The sequence below is a fragment of the Nicotiana attenuata genome, unplaced genomic scaffold, assembly GCF_001879085.1.
Source record: "Nicotiana attenuata strain UT unplaced genomic scaffold, NIATTr2, whole genome shotgun sequence".
In the NCBI taxonomy this organism is placed as follows: Eukaryota; Viridiplantae; Streptophyta; class Magnoliopsida; order Solanales; family Solanaceae; genus Nicotiana; species Nicotiana attenuata.
This window is the reverse complement of record NW_017670456.1, coordinates 73,957-84,307: the sequence shown is the minus strand read 5'-3', so window position 1 is coordinate 84,307 and position 10,351 is coordinate 73,957. Positions and strand designations below refer to the sequence as shown.

At 38.9% G+C, this 10,351-nt stretch overlaps 1 pseudogene; it reads left to right on the top strand.

The window, feature by feature from the left end:
* Positions 1-7,418: 7,418 nt before the first annotated feature.
* On the top strand, positions 7,419-8,253 carry LOC109239665 (annotated as a pseudogene).
* Positions 8,254-10,351: the final 2,098 nt, after the last annotated feature.

Here is a 10,351-nt window from a genome sequence, read left to right as displayed (position 1 = left end):
TATTTTTAGGAAACCCATAATCCTTTAGGAAAACCCATTGTGCTAATAGATTTGGGAAAGGAAAACCTATAGTCCTTGTCAAATTGGGAAACCTTTCTCTTATAGGTTTGGGACTTTTTGAGATCTATATATAGGGGTTGTAGTTGGGGACTCTATAGATGGTATTGTGCTTTTCTTCTCATTCATAGTGGAAAACTCTCTCTGCTTCCGCCCTGAGGATTAGGCTTAGCCGAACCTCGTTAAATTCGTGTGTTGATTTTTCTTCTCAATTTGTTTTCTGTGTGATTGTGTGCTAGTTAACTCACGATCTTCCGTGTTACAGCGATGGTAGTTAATTCAGTTAATAATAGTTGTCACATTAGTCCCATAGTTTTTATTATAGCAGTTTAGTCGTATGTAATTTAAATTCCAGTCATTTTTGGTCCTATTAGTGAGTAGTACAAAGTTGCTGTCATACACTGCCAGTTGGCAGCATTTACGGATCCCTAGGCAACAGAAATGTCAGTGTAGTAGTTACTTATATTCCCTGTATTCCAATGATTAGCTATGAATGAAAAATCTGTCTAAATTCCTCTCCTAATTCTCTCTTCTTTCTTCTCTTCTCTTCCTTTCTTCTTAATTCTTCTTATTCACTATCTTGTTGAGCGTGAGAGTAACATTCCGCAACATATTACTTATCAATATGATAACAATACTTTTAAAGAAACAAAATACTGACTGGACAAATTTGAGATGAAGTAACGTTACTAAACACCGTATGACCTTTTCTTAAGCCACTATTCAATTTTTTTTCTCTTTTTAAAAGTCTTACAAATATAACTTTCCGCTTGCATATTTGGGAGAAACAGCCTCTTTTGCAATGGTCAATTCTGATGATTTACCTCTCAACAAGTTTTGGAGGCTTTTCTCTAACCTTCTTCGGTACCACTCCACCAAGTAGGGATTGAGATTTGAAGTCTGATGGGTGACAATGAGACGGCCGACTAAAGACTTAAACTGTCGTTGCACATATTATATTCACTTTATCAGATTTTTACTTGTTATTGCAGGTTAATCATTCGGGAATAAAAAAGTGACGACGTGTATAATAGACCATTAGGGGTTAATCTGTCTTGAAAAGTCTTAAATTATCACGTAACAGGTCATTAGGTCTATGAACAAGTTACATTAGTATTATAATGATGAGATTATTTAGTCAATATATACTTTTACTGGTGAATATTATTTGGTCTATGGAATATATGGGGGATAATATAAAACATGCATTTGATTTTATACTAGATAAACTTGGATAACACTTTTATTTTCAACATTAGTACAAATTCTCCATAATCGTGATGAATGTCAGGCCTTGCATAAAAATTTCACCAACACTTTTTTACTTCAGAATCGATACAAAAATTAATCAATTTCATAAAGAACTTTGAGAAATTCAGAAATTAAGTTCACAAAGACCAGGTCCTTTTTCTAGAAGTGATATTTGAAGATAGGCAAAAAGAGTTTCTCCGCAACATATGTGGTTTGTAAAATCAAGGACTATAGGGACAAGATTCTGTATATTTGAGAGAGAGAGAGATCAAAAGAGGAAGAGTGGACTTAAGAGTAAGGAGTAGCCATACTTGAGTTAAAGGATTAGCATGGAAGCACTTGAAGAGTTTGATTGGGTTGAGGAAGAAATGGATGGATTTGAGGGGCAAAATGTAACGATCCGACTGGTTGTTTTGAGCAATTGAGTTCGGTTCGGCAGTTTGAGGTCACAAGTAGCTTCACATAGTGTATTATGACTTGCGTGCATCATCGGTTCGGGATTTTGAGAAGTCCGTAAAGGATTTTTAGGAGTGACTCTCATTTAAGAAGCTCGAAGTTTAAAGAATCGACCAAGGTTCGACTTTTGAGTATTTGACCTCGTCTTGGAGTTTTGATGGTTCCGATAGGCTCGGGTAGTGATTTTGAAATTAGGCGTGCGTTCGGATTTGGATTTGGAGGTCCTTAGGGTAATTTGAAGCATTTGAATTGGAAAGTTGAAGTTCTGGAAGACTGAGAGGTTTGACCGGGAGTTGACTTTGGTGATATTGGGGTTGGAATGCGATTCCGAGAGTTAGAACAGCTCCCTTATGTCATTTGGGACTTGCCTGCAAAATTTGGCATAATTTGGAGTTGACTTGATATGGTTCGGACGCTTGGTTGCGATTCTAGAAGTTCTTGAAGTTCATGATGATTTTCATGTGTTTTGGTATCCGATTCGTGGTTCTAGAGATTATTTTGGTGTTCTGGTCGTGCAAGCAAGTTCGTGTTGTCCTTTCAGACTTGTGTGGATTTTTAGTTTGGAGCCTCGGGGGCTCGGGTGAGTTTTGGATTAGCTTCGGAGTGTTTTGTTAACCTTTTGTGTGTTGGTTTTGGTTTCATCGCATTTGTGATGTTTTTGTCTCAAATGCGACTACCGCATTTGCGAGGTAGTCATCGCATTTGCGAACCTGCGCTATTGAGGAATGGGTCGCATTTGCCAAAAAAGTATCGCTTTTGCGAAGCCTGTAGAGTTCGCATTTGCGAACTCTCTATCGCATTTGCGATGAAGGCAGAACTGTTCAAGCTTCGCTTTTGCGCATGTGTCCCAAATGCGACACCTGGAGCCTGCTAATAGCTAGGCATTCCGAATCTTAGCTTCATTTTATCATATTTTGAACCCTAGGTCCGAGAGTGGGCGATTTTGAGAGAGGATTTTCGTATCAAATCATTGGGTAAGTGCCTCTAATCAATTTTCAATTATATTTTGTGATTATACCTTATATTTAATATCAAACTCATGAGAATCTAAAGGAAAATTTGGGAAAAATTATAAAATCTTTCAAAAATGTAAAATGATGATTTGAAGGACGAATTGGTATTAGAAATTTGATAATTTTGGTATGGTTGAACTCTTATCAGATGGGTGTTTGGGTTTTGTAAATTTTATCGAGTTCCGAGGTGCGGGCCCGGGGAGTTGACTTTTTGCAAATGGTATAAGGATCATAGCTTTGTTAATTGTAATTATTTTCTCTTGCATTGTTTGATGTATTTAAGTCGTCTTTGGCTAGATTGAACCGTGCGGTGGTGAATTGGTAAAGAAAAAACTAAATTGAGTGTTGAGTTGGCCGAATTGAGGTAAGTGTCTTGTCTAACTTTGTGTGGGGGAACCTACCCCCTAGGAATTGAGTCGATTGTGCTATCTTGTTATGTGGAAGCCGTGTACGCAAGGTGACGAGTGGGTACAAAGTCTATATATGGTATTGACCGGTTTAGATTGTCTAGTCTCTTCACATGCCTTTGATTAAATTGTCGTAACATGTGGTACCTCGTTGTGAGGCTACTCGTACATGCTCTTTATGATGTTGTTAGCACTTATTTGCCCCTTACTCGTTATTTGGCCCCTATATGCCTTGGTTGAAGTTATTGACTTCCTTATTGTCTTGTTACCTCTTTATTGTTGAGTTCCTCTATGAATCTGTGCATATCTGCTACATGTCCAAATTGTTGTGATTATATGCTTAATTATCACGTGCCTTACATGTCTTGTCATTTTTGTAAAGGTTGTTGTATTCCTTTCATTTTTACGTGGTTCCTTTGTTGACGTGTACTCATACCCCCGGTTGTAGAAACACTTGTAAATTGAGTTGTTGAATTGTTGTTGTTGATTTAAATTATTAGACTGGAGATCGGATTGCACGCCGCAACAGGTGAAATGAGGGAGGTGGCGAAATATGGGAGGATATTTACATTATGATATTGTGATTGTACGGTGGTAACGGGTCGCACGTTGCCACAGGTGAAATAAGGGTGAATTGTTATGGTGAAATAAGGGTGAATTGTGATATTGATATTATACGGTGGGATCGGGTTGCACATCGCTACATATTACGTTCATTGTTTTGATATTGATGTTGTACGGTGGGTTCGGGTTACACGCCGCAACAGGTAAAATAAGGGTGAATTGATATGGTGGAATAAGGGTGAACTTTGATATTGATATTATATGGTGTGATAGGGTTCCACGCCGCAACATATTTGTGTATTTTGTATCCCCTGTTTTATTGTATTGGCTTCAGTTCCTTCGTATGAGACTCTGAGAATTTGTATTTCTGGTTTTCACTACTTTTTGAGGATTGAGTTATTGTCACTAACTTATTGCCTTGCTGTCATTTCCTCAGCTCTCTTCCTAGCACTATTATTCTGGTGAATTGATTTTAAAGGTGAATTCACTTTGTTGAGTCATTACCTCCTGCCCTGCTGAGCTGTTAGTAATATAGTGATTTAAAATGAATGAATTAATATCATGCTACCTTGGGTGACTTTTAAGTTAAAACTTGCCGTATATCTTGGTATTTACTATTTCTAATAGTTGTTATATTTTATTTCAATTGATTTCTCAACTTAATATCCTTAACCCGTCTGAGGTTTTTATTTCACTTAAAAAGGAATTGTTATTATGTTTTAACTTAATAAATTCTATTTCAAAATTCAATAGCTTATCAATGTTGTATTTTATTTGAAAATGTTATTTTTCTTCATTCAAATGATTTCTTAAATAAACTCATCTTTCTCACTGGTTTCCTACTTGGTCAAGAAATTGTAATTTCACTTGGTGATATATAAATGGAATCTCCTGAACATCTTAATTAGCATTTGACACGGGTATTATATACCGAGTAGCACGTGGATTTTGCCGTGCAAAGTGAAATAGAAAGATGTGGGCACAAGGTGCCATGTGTGTTAAAAGTTTAGAAGTTGTGATTTATGATAGGAGATTACGAGAATTGGGATTTGTGTATAAGAAATGATTTGATTGGTTGAGTCTACATCGTTTTCCCTATTTGGGCACATTTATACTTCATCCGTACCCCATCTATGTTGTTGTTTAATCACTTGGTTATTTCTCATTGCCATTCGTTTTCCCTCTATCATTACTACAGTTTGTAATCTGATTTCTGTCTATCATTATCATTACATTGATATTCCTTCCTTGTTAGCTTTACGTTATATCCTGCATAGGTTTATATGTCCGGTAGGTGTCTTGACCTGGCCTCGTCACAACTCTACCGAGGTTAGACTTGATACTTACTGGGTACCACTATGTTGTACTCATGCTACGCTTATGCACATCTTTTGTGCAGAACCAGGTACTTCGTATCGAGTTGGTTTTGAGACTTATGCTTGGTGTGGCTGGAGATTTCAAGGTACACATGCTGGGCGTTCGCAGGCTCCGAAGTTACCTTCTATTGTTTTATTTCCATTGTTTCCTTTCATTCCGGAAGAGTGATGTATTCATTATGAATAATTACTCCTAGAAAGGCTTAGGACTAGTACTACCGATTTTGGGATTGTAAATTTCTATAAAGATTTTCTGTGTCGAAAGTGTTCGGTGTTAGTTAAATATTGTTGTCATTTCAGTTGATGTTAGGCTTACCTAGTTGTAGAGACTAGGTGCCATCATGACTCCTTCAGAGTTATTTTGGGTCGTGACAAGTTGGTATCAGAGCTCTAGGTTCATAGGTGCTACGAGTCATAAGCAGGTTTAGTAGAGTCTTGCGGATCGGTACGGAGATGTCTGTACTTATCTTCGAGAGGCTACGGAAACTATTAGGAAAGTCCACTTCTTTCATTCATTGTCGTGCGACATCGATTCAGCTTGAAGCATGTATCTTATGTTCTTTTACATCCACTCGTGTATGATATTGCGCTCTCAGTGTCAGCTATGTGCCAGCGGTTTATGATGCTACAGATAGGCTACGAGGGAGCTAAGGATGCTCAAACATTGTCTCAATGTGTCGTCCAAACTGAAGATGCGGAGGTACTGAAGTACTATTCAGTTGTTTACATGGGGGTGCAGCGGGTTTTGGTGTCGGATTGATAAGTACGAGCTTGAGAAGGTTTAATTGGTTGACGAGTCGTCGCGATCGTGGTGGGGTCACGAGGTGGATGTTGATTGAGGATAGCTGGTAGTATTAGAGGGCATGTGAGTCGTGTGGAGTTCCTACTGAGTGGAAGGTACATATTATCATTCAAGGCACTAGAGGAAGTGAATTTGACTGACACGAGAATTGACGTGCGCTTAGTAAATGACTTGGAGTACCTTGTGATCGGTGCTGTACGAGCTGTGAAGGTTAATTTTGCGGATCATCAAATGTTGTTTTCTATGGCTTCGCGCCAAGTGGGGGAGTCCACTAGCGGTATTCAGATTGCATAGTCAGATTTAAATCAGTTTTGGCCTGAGATGTGTTTATATATGGTATTAGAAGGTTCCCCGAAATTTGTATATGATTAAGATCTGAGATCTTGCATGGGATGATATCGGGGCTTACAGTGTTTCTGCGTCATTAATGGATCTACATTTCAGTATCAAAGGTGGTCAGAGAAACAACTTCAGATTCAGAGAAGGTCTATTCAGCATGGGCATCTTGGTTGCGACATTATGGGGAGCTTCAGAGGCAAATACGATAGGTTATTAGCTTCTGAGCTACGTGATTCGTGCTTGGATTTTCTGCATTGGGTTTTGGTTGGGATCATTGTGTATCGACAGGAAGGAGTGTTACCCCAGAGGAAAGACGAGGAGTATCCGAAGAAATGGGTCAGCTCTGTGGTGTTGGGTCAGTGTAGCAATGGAGGTAATTGGTCCATTTTGAATGGGAATTCTCTACCGACATTTGTGGCAGTACTCTTGGGTTGGACGGTTTGTGTGACTCGGTTGAGTTGGGAAGATGCGGTCATAATGGCTTAGTTGCGTCGAGCGGGTCTCGGAGAGTTCTCGATGGTTTCGGCCACGGCTTGAGTCGGCTGTCTGCTATAGGCATAAGGAATATGTTGTACATTATGGGTTTCTCTTGGATGGATATCAAAAGTTAATAGAATGTTGGCATTATTGGATATCATATATGAAGAGCGTGCATTTTAGGAAGGAACCTTGAGTTTTGGTTTGCAGGTGCGTGGTTAGTGGCATGGTGATTACTGGGTTTTGAGGCTTTTGAGGTTTAGGTTTTGTTACGTGGCCAGAAAATCTATATGGGTGCTTCAGTAAGATGATGGGGTGTGAGTGATGTATCAGCCATTCGAGTAGCGTAGTTGAGTTTGGGTATAGAAATTTTTGTATTCTTGAGGTTTTGGGGCTAAATTTCGATTACTTTTGAAACTGTGACTATTTTTCAATTACCACTTGTAAATCTGGTTATTTTTGAATTTCACCCCATTTGAAGACTCATTCATGTGGCGCGCAGGCCCGTCCTAACCCACCAAATTTAAAAGCCCACGAGGCTTGGGCTGGACTTGGCTGGCCCGTTATGACAGCTCTAATCCAAAGCAATCACAACGATTCCATCATGTATTTTATACAGACAATTCCAGATATGGCAATATGGATTGACCTTAGCAGATAGAAGAGTAAAAGAGAAATGGCTTCTTTTCCTTGTATACATGTTGTTCTGTTCCCTTTTATGTCCAAAGGCCATACTATTCCTATCTTCGATCTTGCTCGCCTTCTACTCACCCTGCAAATCGCCCGTTCTTCTCCAAAACCCTTTCAGACACAAATGTTAATATCATCGACATCCCTTTTCCTGAAAATATAGAAGGAATTCCCCCGGGTGCGGAGAGTACTGATAAACTTGCCTCCATGTCACTTTTTGTTACCTTTGCTAGCGCCACCAAATTCATGAAACCCCATTTCGAATAAGCCTTAGAATCTCTTCCGTCAGTTACTTTCATGATCTCTGATGGCTTCCTCAGCTGGACTTGAGACTCTGCAAACAAATTTGGTATCCCAAGAATAGCTTATTATGGAATTAGCACTTTTTCCATGTCAATGTCCCGTTCCTCCAATGGACCTCTACGGACAGAGGCTTTTGCGGTCCCTGGTTTCCCTTGGATTAACCTCACGAGAAATGACTTTGACTCACACCGAAGAGAGTGTGAACCAAAGAGTCCCCTTTTCGAGTTCACCAATCATCGCAACCTCTAAAAGCTATGGTCTAACTGTGAACATCTTTTACGAGCTTGAATCTATTTTATGTAGACTACTGTAACCGTACATCTAGTTATAGAGCAGTGTGCGTCGGACCATTTTGTGCAGCGATCGAACCACCAAAAGAAAAACAGGAGAAGCCTTCATACACCAAATGGCTTGATGAAATGCTAGAACAGGGGAAGCCAGTTTTGTATGTAGCATTTGGATATCAATTAAGCCTTCCAAATTCCAACTATTTATTTAATGCCTATAGAATATTGTAATTGATGGAGTACTAGGCTGAAATGATTTAGATATATCTGTTTTTTCACAAATGATATTATAATTAGCTGTTACATAAACTTTAAATACATAACATACAGACTCATAACATTAAGGCAATTATTTATACATAATTAATTAATATGTTTTCATATCAAGCGTGAATAACTTCTTTTCAATTACCCGGAGGGCAAAAATCTCTGAATATATATACTTTGGACTCTTTGCTCAGAGGTATTTTAAACACTAGTACAACTTCTCTGTCTCTTTTGCCATTTCAGCTTTAGCCAATCATCAATTCTGGTATGCACATCCATATTATTTATGTGATAATCGGCTTAAAGTATGTATATTTTGATATATATCGCCTCGCATTTGGCTCATGTCTAGTAGATTACGGATGTATAAGATAATAATTTGTACTAATTTGTGGTATTTCTATGTGTAGGAATCATTCAGATGCAATTTGGGATGAAATGGCGCGAATTAGAGCGAAATTGGGAAGAAAAAGCAAAAATTGAAAAGTTTGGGCGCCAGGGCCAGCGCCCCACGCTGCCTTGGACGCTCGGAACGTAAAGTTGTCCTATTTCGACTAGGACTCGGTTATTTTATCCCCAAGACGCCCCCAACTGATATAAAATCCAACCTAAACCTATTTTGAAGGGGGAACGTGACTTTGAGAGGAGAACAAAAGAGCCAAACACTCGGGAGCACGGATTTGATCAATTCTTCCATCCCTTTTCTAGTATTCATTGATTTGTGTTTGAAACTTTAGTTTTGATGATTGTATGAACATGAGTGGCTATGAACCCTGTTGTTCTAGGGTCATGGGTGAAACATGAATGTTGATGTTTGAAGTTTAATTTGACAAAGTTGGTTTTATCATATTGGGTTGTTTATTTAATTCGTTTTTTTAATTATTTTGCTGAGTAGCTAACAGTGAAATACTATCTACGAGTCTAGAGTTGAACTCGAAAGTGGGAACTCTAGATTGCGTATAGAATTAAATAGAGCAAGTTCTTGAACCTGGGCCTCGGGGAACAGATTCGCAATTAGGATAGACATATACCTAATTGCCTTGCTTGGTTGAAATACAAGAATTGTAAATGCATTCTTGTTAATCTTAATTCCATATACATATAGGCATTAAGTTAACTTGAATAGGCGAGTAAAGACTCGACATATTCTTATGAGTAATATCAACCCTGTCAATCAACAATCGAGATAAATCAATTAGTCATTTTAAGCCAAGAATGCAACATGATTGTTAGCTAACCCATGACCCTGGAATATCCTCTCCNTGTCGAGCTTGAACACAAAGCCTATTGGGGCAATTTAAAAAGACTGAATATAGGATATGCACTTAGTTGGTGAGAGAGGTTACTGCAACTCAACGAGCTTGATGAGTTTCGGTTGCACGCATATGAAAAGGACAAATTATATAACGAAAAGAGTAAGAGGTGGCATGAAAATCACATCCACATCGAGAGTTTGAGCGGGGTCAAGAAGTTGTCTTGTTTAATTCGAGGTTGAAGCTTTTCCCCGGAAAGCTTAAGTCTCGTTGGGCAGGTCCTTTTGTTGTGGTAAGTGTGAAGCCTCATGGAGCTGTGGAACTGCGTGATACGAGCTCAAGTGGTACCTTCTTGGTAAATTGCCAGAGAATAAAACATTATTAGGGCGGTGACATTGCACATCACAAGACCTCGGTGGATTTGGCCGATGCTTAAAAATGTGTTGAGTCGTGCCGCGGCGTTAACTCAGGCGCTCGTTGGGAGGCAACCCAGTTTTTACTGCTTTCGTAGCTTAGTTTTAGTTTTATTTTAGTTAGAGTAGACTAAATTTTTTGTTTTGTTTGTACTTGTATAAAAATCTTAGGTGGGAATGGTGTGTGTAAATTATGTATTGAGTGCTCGGGTAGTCGAGATTTTATTAAAAGAAAAAAAAAAATCAGCGACTGAGCGCCCGGCCCAGTGCCCCATGCTGGCTGGGGCGCACTTTACAGTAGCTCAAAAAAACTCAACGCCAGCCCCAGCGTGGGGCGCTGGGCTGGCGGGTCAGGTAACGATTTTTTATTTTTTATTTTTTATTTTTTTTTCTTTC